Raw genomic sequence first — 11,560 nt, 5'->3', positions numbered from 1 at the left:
GCAATACATATGGGAAATTAAAAATTTTGACTACATTTATTGGAAAATTAGAAATATTGAGAAGAGCTAGTGTGTAACTCACAAGGTAAAAATGAAAAGAGCAATAGAGCAAACTCACAGAAATAAGAAGAAAGTAAACAACAAAGATAATGATAGAAGTGAAAAGAGAGAACAAAAAGTAGACAAAATGAGCAAAACTAAAAACAAGTCCTTTGAAAATACTAAACACAAACCTCTGATACGTGTAACTAAGCAAAAAGCACTGTTCAGCTGAGTCTGGGCTTTTCCTGCTCATGCTCGTCCACTTACAGCTTCAAGGTGGCTGTTTCTCGTCTGAGGAAAGGGGAAGAGGAGGAGGGGGAGCCTATATCTGGGAAAGTTTTTGCTCTTAATAATATTGTCATGGTGGTGGTAAAATGCAGATTTCCACATGCATTTGGGAAGGTAACCTCTTGGCTTGAATACAATGGTCAGGAAGACAATTTGGGTAGAGAGAAGAATGGTTATTGAATAGGCAAGCAGCAGTTTTTGCCTCACGAGTGCATTTGAAAACTTGGGTAAAAAGCATACATTTTCAGAAAAAAAAAAGTAAAATGTCATATGAATAGGTAGAAAACAGTATAAACACTCATATATTAAGTTCTCTTATATGCAAGAAAACTTGCAACTAGTTTTACCATTTGTTGAACAGAGAGGCTTTATTTTAATACAAGTTTTTCTATAAAATAGTTAATATAGAAGTGCTAGTATGACCATAATGACAAAACTGGTTAAGAAAGTGAGAGAAAACAAAGTGAACATTAATGAAAAAAGTATTTAAAAAAATTGGCCAGCCAAATCCAACAGTAAATTTTAAAAAACATAATTTATCCAGATTAAGCAAAGGTTATCTAAGAATTTATGTTATTTAAAAATCAAAAGTACACGAATGTAAAATTCTCCACACAAATGGACTAGAAAAGAAAAATCATATGATCTCAATAGATGCAGGAAATTCTTAATAAAGTTTAAGATGAAAATGTTATGGAAACTAGGAAAAAAAGAGAACTACTTTTGCTTAATAAAACCTTCAGCAAACATTATATTTTAAACTTTAGATGTATTTTTTTAAGGTTTGGAACAAAACTTTACCACCACTATTGAACATGGTATTAGAAATTCTCGCTAACACACTAAGACAGTGAACACCACCACCAACAGGGTAAAGACAAAACTGTTATTATTTGCAGCCCTGGCTGGTGTTGCTCGGTTGGTTGGAGTGTCATCTTGCAGACCAAAAGTTCACTGGTTCGATTCTCGGTTAGGGCACACAACCAGGTTTCGGTTTGATCCCCAGTCAGGGCTCTCTCTCTCTCTCTTTCTTTTTCTCTCTCTCCCTCCCTCTCCCTCTCCATCTCCTTCTCCCTCCTTTTCTCTCTCTCTAAAAGCAATGAAAAAAAAAAAGTTCTTTGGTGGGGATAAAAAAACTTTTTTAACTGTTATCATCTGGAGATGATGTACTCATTTACATAGTTAAGAAACATAGAGCTAAAAAAGGGTTGGACAAGATAGTTGGAGATTGTGCCTACCATACTAAAACCAGTAGGGTTTGTTTTAACAAGTCAATAAGCAATAGTCAACAACCGATTAGAAAATATAAGAGAAAGTAAAATTACCTTTCTCAGTAGCATTAAAAACTATCAAATATTTTGGACCTTATATAATGAAAACTACATAAGATCTTAATGGAGTAAAATTTAAAACTCTATTGAAGGACACAGAGAGGACCTGAATAAGTGGATATACTGTATTCACAGATAAGGTGACGTAACATTGTAAAGATGTCAAATTCCTCCAAAGTAATGCACAGATTCTATGTAATTTCAATAAAAATTCCAGGCTTTTTTTTTTTTTTCAGAGAATGGTGACAAAATTAGTTTTAAATTTACAAGGAAAGCTAAAGCCTGAAGAAGAGCAAAGAAGAAGGGACTAGCCTTATCAAATATTGAGACATATTGAAAACCAAGTGTTAAGAACAGTGCCCCATCAGTGCAGGCATGAAGAGATGGATGAAACTAGATAGAAAGAGCACTCAGGAGCAGACCTAGGTATGCAGAGAGAGAACCACAAATCAGTGGAGGAAAGGGTGGATTATTTAGTCTAGGGGGGTCCTAAAAATTGACCAAATGGAGACATACAAAGGTGGATCCCTATCTTAAGCATATGTGGAAGTAACCCCAAATAGATTTAAAGACTTCAATGTGAGAGATTTAAATTATGAAGCTATTATTTGAAAATGTAGAACATATCTTTGTAATCTGGGAGTGGGGAAGTAAGAAACTTAAATAAGATCCTCAAAACAAATTGTAAAGGGAGAAAAGCATTTAAGATTTGATCGCATTAAAATCAAAGATTTCTGTTCAAAAAAGGACACCAGAGACAAAGTCAGCAGATGGGTAACACATTAGACACAGGTTTTCCTGCATGAAAATCAACATAGGATTGACACTTAGAATACATAAGATACTAGTGCAGAACAACACGAAAAAACCCACAGGAGACCTGATAGAAAACTGGACAAAGGATATTGTGGACATGTTTTGATCTCACCTTGGTTAAAATTGTAATTGGAACCAAAGGTCACAAATCACAATGGGAAAACTTTGGGAGGTTGAAAATGCAAGACATCTTCCTTGCTCACAAATCCGGAGAGACATCTATCAGGTCTGTGAGTCCCCTGAAATTCCTTCCTTTTTCAAACAGGCTGTACTTCTCAGGGTGAAGAAGACCCACTCTCCTGGCCCTGCTTGCTGGGGCCTTGCTAAGTTCTTTGGTGGCTGGAGAGAAGGAGCAGCTGCTTTGCTGAATGAAGTGGGCAGCCCCCCACCCCCACCCCCGGCCTCCAGTGGAATTACTACCCTTTCTTAGCCCTAGCAGCTCAGGGCTGGGAATCCTACTTCCTACCCCAGAACCCTCAGCTCCAAGAGCCAAATGGGGAGAGTCAGAGTCTTCCTCCATTAGACCTGCCTCTTTTCCTGTAAAAATAAAATGTAATTGTGGTAAGATATACATAATATACAACTTATCATTCTAACACATTTCAAAGTGTATAGCTCAGTAGTGTTAAGGACATTCACATTGCTGTGCAACCAATCTCCAAAATTCTTGTTTGTCTTGTAAAATGAAGACTCCATACCTGTTAAACAGCTTCCCATTCCCCCTGCTCATGCCCCAGCAACCACCACTCTGCTTTCCGTCTCCATGATTCTGACCAGCCTAGGTACCATATTCATATAAGTGAAATCATACAGTGTTTTTCTTTTGGGGACTGGCTTATTTCACGTAGCGTAATGTTCTCAAGGTTCATCCGTGTTGGAGCATGTGACAAGATTTCCTTCCTTTTAAAGGCTTAATAATATTTCATTCTACGTATACATCACATTTGGCGATCCATTTTTCTGTTGATGGACACTTGGGTTGCTTCTATGTTTTACTTATTGTAAACGATGCTGCTATGAATGTGGGCTTACCAATATCTCTTCCAGACCCTGCTTTCAATTTTGGGGGGCATATACCCAGAAGTAGTATTACTGGGTCATATGGTAGTTCTATTTTCAATTTTTTAAGGCACCACCATGGTGTTCCCCATAGTGGCCACACCATTTTTCATTTCCTCCAAGAGTGCATGGGAGTGTCAATTCTCCACATCTTTGTCAACATTTGTACTTTCTGTTTCTGGTTTTTGTTTTGTACTAGCCATCCTGATGGGTGTGAGTTGGTATCTCATTGTGGTTTTGGTTTGCGTTTCTCCAATAATTAGTAATGTGGAGCATCTTTTTCTGTGTTTGTTGGCCACTTGTACATCTTCTTTGGAGAAAATTCTGTTCAAGTCCTTGGCCTATTTTAAAAACTGAATTGTTTGCTTTTGTTGTTAAATTGTAAGAGTTCTTTATATATTCTGGATATTAACCCCTTGTCAGATGTATAATTTGCCCATATTTTCTCCCATTCTGTAGATTTCCTTTAGCTCTGTGGTATTCTTTAATGTTAGACCCGTCTCTGTGCAGCCTTTGTCCCCTACCTGTGAAGCCGCCCCCTCCCTCTCACTGGTGGTGGTCATGAAGGTGGTGGTGGGCCCCAGTTTGAATGTAATAGTGGCATCTGGTGGCACTTCTCTCCCAGGTTGTCCTTATTTAGATTTGTTTGGTTTCAGTAAGATAAAGATTTCTGGGCAACATTGAACAAAGAAGAGCTATTTAAAAAAAATAATTAGCTTTCTAAATGCTTCTTTAGTCCCTATCCCAGACAATGCTAGTGAAATTTGGAGAGTACCCACACTACCTCTGGCCCTCTATGGAAGGCAAGATTTCTTCAAATGTGCAAACATCCTGAGTTCCTGAGTTGCTTTGACTCACTAGTTCCAGGGACAGACACAGCGATGTGTTTGCTGCCCACGGCTGGGCTCAGAGGCAAGGTGGGCAGCTGTTGTGAAGGGGATTCAGATCTTTCTCTCAACCTTCCTTAGAAAGGGTGGGCCCCGGTGGCGTCCACTCACAGCCGTCTGACCTCATTGAAGGCAGGCCCAGTGGCCCCCCACCCAGTCTGCCTCACTGGGGACAGGTTCCTCACTCTTCTCCAACAGAAACCGAGACAGGCAGTCAGTACAACCTCTAAGCGAACACATGGGTTAGATTCTCTCCTTTCCAGAGGTATGATCTATTTTCTGGGAAAAGGACACACAGATTTGGATGTAACTTGCCAAGAACAATGGAAGGACTGTTTGTTGATGCCATCTGCTCCCTGAGAAAAGGAAGACATTGTGACATAGTGATATGAGAGGGTGTCAGGATTTTCTTGAAGGTCCCGTGACAAATCCTCTTATCTTTTTCCTTTGCTAATGGGGGCCCGGTGAACGCCTGGTCCCTGCAGGCACCCGGGTATGAACTGGCGAGACTCATGCAGCCAGTGTTGCAAGGGGGTGGGGGTTGAGGAGCAGGAGGCGAAGATCTATGAAACTGATGTTGTTATTGTGGCTCCGACCCCATGTGGCCCCTTATGAGTCCTAGGGAACTCCAGGGCACACGCAGTCATTTCTCCTGTTCCTTCTGCACCTACCCCAGCACTTACCCACGCTGACTAGGACAGAGGCAGCATTAGGGTAGCCTGTCTCCTCAGGAAGAAACGCCTGGGGCCGCTCTGGGACAGTACAGCCGCGGGCACTTGTGTTCTTTACGGGCCAAGTCCAGGGCAGACCCTGCCGCCCTCCCTCTGCCCAGACCCCTCTCCTGGGCACACCTCCTGCCTCTCACACAAAGCCAGCTCAGCCACTGGCACCTGATCCTTGAACTTTTCTGAGGTTCCAGGCTCCAGGAGCTAAAGGGTCTTCAGGGAGCCAGCCTCACCCTTAGATGGAGCTTTGGGAAGGGCACCCAGACCAGGTTTGCCCCAGGTGGCCCCTGGGGAGCTTTCCCAGTGTGTCTGGTGCCCCCTGGTGGAACGCTTCCAAACTGCTGGTGGAACCCCTCCCTCCCTCCCTCCCTCCCTTGTCTTGCTTTGCTCTCAGAAGCCCTCTCCCTCCCGATCTTATGGCCCTTCCACTCCATGTGGAGACAGAAAATGGCTTTTCAGGCCTGAGAGGGTACCCTCACTCCCTGCAAAGGGCAGAGGGGACGCAGGGATCCAAGGCTGCGGCCTGTGAGGCTGACATGAGCTAAGCTGTGGGGAAAGCGGGGGAGGTTGGGTACCACCAGGAACGAGTTCCCCACACAGAAGGTGCCTACCCAGACAACCCTTCCACCACAGACCCCACGCTGGAGCCCCTGCCCGCAGGCCTGCATTCTAGTCCCCACAGATTGACCCCCTGGTTCATCCCATCACCCCCTGGACCCTGGCTTTGAGGGCCGGCAGGATGAGGGGCCCCCTCCCTAGAGAGAGCTGGGGCTTGGGGCTCAGTGTGGCCTTACTACACACCCGACCAAGGGCTTAGTGCTCAGGGAAGGACGTGAACAGTCATTCAATCCCATGTCACCCCTCAGGTTCCAGGACGCCGTGCTCTTCTGCCAGGTGAGGAGGGCCGAGGCCGAGACCGTGGCAGCGTTAGGGTCGCCTGCCTCCTTGGAAGAAACACCTGCAGCTGCTCAAAGAAAGGAACCATCTCACAGCCGAGTAGCACACATTTGGAGGATCATGGAGGCCAAGGCCCTTGCTTTACAGACTTGGAGCTGAGACCCAGTGGGGTAAGAGATTTACTCAAGGGGTCATATCTTAAACTTACTCTGTAGCAGAAGACACCTCACCAGATCATGTTCCTATCACAGATCAAGGGTTCCCAGGATTGAAAAGAACTTCAGTGCAGCCCAGCCTCATGTCTCCAAGCTACTCCCAACCAGGCTTGAAAAGAGACTGAAGTTTCATAAATGTGATTATGAAAAGCTTAGGGATATTGATTGGGAATGCCTTCTGCTCTTCTCCACATCACAAATGTCACCAAACAACGATGTCTCTGGTCTCAGTGACAGTCAGTGATTGTAGGTGGGAACTAGCAGGATTAGGAATAGTAATGTTTTTTGCTGTACTGTCTTTAATTTTTATGATGTTGGCACTGGTTGTCTGTCATCCTGAATTCTTCCATTTTTTTTCAGAATTTCTCCCTCATCATATGAATTGAAAATTATAAAATCATCTGACCCTTGATACCTTTTTCTCCACCTCATTATCCAATCAAAAGGCAATAGCTATGTTATTGATTCTACCTCTGAAACTGCTTTGCATTCTGTATTTGTCTTTTCAGGTTGCCACAGCTAACACCACAGCCTGGGTGGTTTAAACAACAGATACTTATTTTCTCACAGTTCTGGAGGCTGGAAGTCCATAATCAAAGTTCTAGCAAATTCAGTTTCTGGTATGGCCTCTCTTCCTGGCTTATAGACATCTGCCTTCTCACTGGTCCTCACATGGCCTTTCTTCTGTGCACTCAAGGTGGGGAGCCAAGGGGAGAAGGAAGGAAGTGGGGAGAGAGGGAGAGGAAGAGAGAGAGACAGAGACAGACAGACAGAGACAGAGACAGAGAGAGATGGAGTATGAGCACTCTCTAGTGTCTCTTCTTCCTCTTATAAAGACACCAGTCTTAACGGATTAGGGCCCCACCCTTAAGACTTCATTTAACCCTCATCACCTCTTAAAGACCCTACCAAATATTGGGGTTTAAGGCATCAATGTATAAATTTGGAGGGGACACGATTCAGGCCATAGTACATACATTATCTTGTCATTAGATCTTCACACGCTTTTGAGATGCAGCCCCTTCCTGCCTAGACAGTTGCAATGGTCTGTCCAAAACAAACATCCCAGCCCCCAGAAGCTCCCCTAACTCAGAACCATTGTTCAAAATGCAACTGGCAAGAGAGAGTCAAAAACTTTCAGTGCCTCTCCACTTCCTGGAAGCAGCATGACATTTGGAGGAAGGACATGGGATTTGCAATGGTGAGGTCTAGGTTCAAGCCCTGCCCCACCTGCATGACCCTGAACAACTAAGTGAGTTCATCTCCTGAACTTCAGTTTCCCCTGCTGTAAAATGAGCATTAGTGCAGTGAGGATTATGAGCGTCACCATATGCAGGCGACAGAGAGGCACAGAAAGGGCGGGCACAATTTCAACCTGTGTGAGTTCCCTTTCTCTTATGGTGACATTTAGGGTGTCCATAACCTGATTCCAACCTGTCTCCAACCTTTATGACTCCTCATGCAAAATCCACAAGCCAACTCAATGAGTCGTCCCTGCCACGGCCCTGTCTCTGGTCATCGCTCGCTCCCTTGCTAGAATAGCCTCCCCACTTACTGGAATCAGCGTTAACACAGAGTTTGAGAGGACAGGCTCAAACACACTTGGTTTTGAATTTTTAACTTTTCTGAACTTAGTTATTTCACTTGTGAAATAAGCTGACGCTCTGACTTAATGAGGTGAGCTTTGTCGAGCTCTTAGCAGGACTACCCAGGATTCTTGCCAGTCCGGGTGTGGGAGCCAAGATTTGTCACTGAGCACCGACTCTACTGAGTTGACAAGGTCACACAGAAAATTACCAATGTTGGTGTTTTCCAAAGTCTCTTGCAGGGATGTTTGTTCTGCAAGATAGCAGTTGGTGTTATCTTGAAGAAGGTTGTCATACTGGATAGACAAGGAGAATTATGGGTCCAACAGAGGTAACAAGTTTGTTGACTACAGGGCTTTTCAGAGTCTTTAATTGCTAACATACATTGTAATTTTCTAAGAAGCACCAATAATTTACATCATTTTCCAAACCTGTTACCACGGAATCCTTTTTTAATAGGCCCCCACCCCACTCAACTAGGATTAAATGTCGTACAAAGCTCATTTGGGAAATAATGGTTTAAGTGAACCTGAGAATAAATGTTAATAGCTCATTTAATATCTACTTTCTTCATAGCTGGAACCAGGATAGGTTAGAACTTGATGTTTCTGATAGCCATAAGGCTGGGAGCTAAACATTTACCTGGTTTTGATTTTATGAAGCTTAACTGACCTACTGGCTAGTGGTTAGAGTGAAAGCCACAACCTGATATCTGAGTCTTTACGGCCCAACTCTTTCTTCAATATGCAGGCTGACTTCATCTTCTCCACGAGGGTGTCTTCCAAACATCCCAGCCCTCAGCCGTCATACCTGCCCTGCCCTTCATGAAATGCTCACATTTGAACTTCTCGCATGACCTTAGCTTGTCCCGACTTATGCTGTTTGTGTACCTGTGTTCAGTTAGAATTTCCAGCTGGACTTTGCCTCTGGTTCCTGGGAGGTAGCCTCTAAATCTTTAGACTTTATCTGAGTTTTAAGAATGTCTTTGTTATTCACGTTGGCCCTCTCAGACCACACCTGTGTTTGTGCAAATGAAGTGACTCAGAATGGGACTGGCCATGCCAGAAAACATCAACCATGTGTTAGAAATTTGGGACTTTGAGCCACACGATGTCCCGACAGCCTGATTCCTGGGGAGGAGAAGGGGACTGAAGATTGAGTCTCAGGCCAGTGATTCAATGAGTCATGCCAATATAATGAAGTCCCAATAAAAACCATGGACACCAAAGCTTGGTGAGTCTCCCCAGTTGCAAATACTCCATCTATCTCTACCCATCAGTGTGCTGAGAGCATGCTGCCTTCTGACTCCGGAAGGAGGGGACATGACATGTCACATTTGGGACTTCCCAGACTTTCCCCCTCTACACCTCTTCTTCTGGCGTGTTCTGATTTGTGTCCTTTATCTATAATAAAATTGTAATCATAAGTATGGTGCTTTCCTAAATTCTGTGAATGGTTCCAATGAATTATTGAACCTGCGGGAGAAGTTGGAACCTTCACATTTGTAGCCAGTTAGTCAGAAGTGGGGGTGTCTGAACTGAGGCCAGCTGGGTGCCCTTAACCTGTAGAGTGTGTCCTACCTTGGGGCAGTTGATGTCAGAAGTTGCTGCAATTCTGCTGAGTGAAAGAAGTCAGACATAAAAGAGTACACATTGGGTTGGTCAAAAAGTCCGTTTAGTTTTTTTCTGTAAAATAAAAGACACATTTTTTGTTTTCACCAATGACTTTATTGATGTGGATATTTTTAGTGTGTCAGCTGTCTCCTGCGTGGTATAACGTTGATTGTTCTCAGTTAATGTCTTGATTTGATTGCAGTCAACTTCAGCTGGCCTACCCAAGCATGGGGCATTGTCCAAACAGAAATCTCCAGCACGAAGCTTCGCCGACCACATTTGACACATTTGATCAGTCACAGCACCTTCTCCATACACTACACAAATCTTTTTTTTTTCTGCATTTTAGTTGCTTTTTTACCTTTGTTGAAATAACAAAACATAATATGCTGAAAAGGTTGCATGTTTTTTCTTTCATTTTCAACATTAAAATGGCTACACAAAAGTTCACCCATTTTGATTTTTAAAAAATGCACACTGTTACGACAGCTTTCACGACACAATCTAACAAAATTGTTTCACATGAAGTTAAAGCCAACTAAGCACTACTAAAGCCATCTTACGGAAAAAACTGAAAGAAATTTTTGGCCAACCCAATATTATAGTCTTTAGGGTGGGCAAAAGTAGGTTTACAGTTCATATGGAAAAAGACATGCAGATTATGATTATCACGATAGCTTTATTAAGAAAAAAAAATCACCCATAAATGTAAACCTCCTTTTTCCTACCCCTTTATAGTGTCAGAAAGCAGGTCAGTGGCTCTCTAGAACCAGGGGAAAGTGAGGGGGAAAGCAGGGAGTATAAAGGGGCAGGAGGAAGTTTGGTGGGTGTGATGTATCTGTTCAACATGTTGCTTGTGGTGATGGTTTCATAGGTATATAAATATATGTTAAAAAGTTTTAAAATAGTACAATTTAAGTAATATGCAAGTTATTATATGTCAAAAATACATCAATAAAGCTAATTATGTTTTTAAAAATCTCAGTGAAGTCCTCACCTGTCATGACCTTGTCCGGAATCTTCCATGGCTTACCCAAAGTTTACTGAATCAAAATGTTCCATGACCTGGTCCTAAGCTAACTTTCCAGCCTTGCTTTTTGGCATTGCCCACACACATCCTTTGCTCCCACCATATGGTATTTACTGCTATTCTCCAAGTAGACCCCATACTTCCCCTGCCTAGAGTGTCCTTCCTGAGTTCCCACTTCTCTCTACCTTGAATTCTTGAATCAGAAACAATCTGTCTCTTTCCTAAACCCCTGCAATGTATTTTTTTTTGTGTGTGTGGGGAGCATTTTTCAGTGTCCTGTGCTTCCTTATGTACATGTGTCTATGCAGGAGTATATCTCCCAGTTAGACTCTTAGCTTCTTGAGGGTAGGGGGCTATGTATTTTTCTCATTCTTGTATGTTCTATGACCAGTAGCATAATTCTTTACAAGTAGAGGCTAGTCAAATATTAAACAGCCCAAAACACAAGTTTCTCAGCATCCTTCCTATAAAATTTTAGATCCTTAAACCATTGTATCACTCAATCTCCTCCTCCACCTCATGCTCCTCTTTCTCCCCCCTTTCCTCTTCTTCTGACTAAATCGCACTTACTTTCTTAACTCTTTTCTTAAGCCAAGTCCTGTTCCTCATCCTCTTGTTTATGTTAGGGGGACACAGATAGGTTTGCATTTTGGTATTATTGTATGTTCTGTCTACATAGTAAATACTATCTACTGTCCAGTAAATACCAAGTGGTAGCTGCCTTAAATCTTAATATTTAATTTTCCATCTTTTATCTGATTTCTTGACCACAGAGCATAATGATTGAAGTTCCAGATTTTGACTTTGGTCAAGAGGGAGGCATAGGCAGACATGGCTCACCTCTTCGCACAACCACATCAAAATTACAACTAAAATATAGAACAACCATCACTCAGAACCATCAGAAATAAGGTTGAATGGAAGTCTGACAACTACAGAATTAAAGAAACCACATCCATGCAGACTGGAAGGAGGCCCACGTGTGGTGGATAAAAATTTGGGGGGAATATCTCAGGAGTAAGGAGTCCCAGCCCCACACCAGGCCCCCCAGCCCAGGGTTCCAGTGCCAGG

The sequence above is a fragment of the Furipterus horrens genome, unplaced genomic scaffold, assembly GCF_987537825.1.
Source record: "Furipterus horrens unplaced genomic scaffold, mFurHor1.1.pri manual_scaffold_11, whole genome shotgun sequence".
NCBI classification, from domain to species: Eukaryota; Metazoa; Chordata; class Mammalia; order Chiroptera; family Furipteridae; genus Furipterus; species Furipterus horrens.
Note: the sequence above shows the minus strand (reverse complement) of the source record.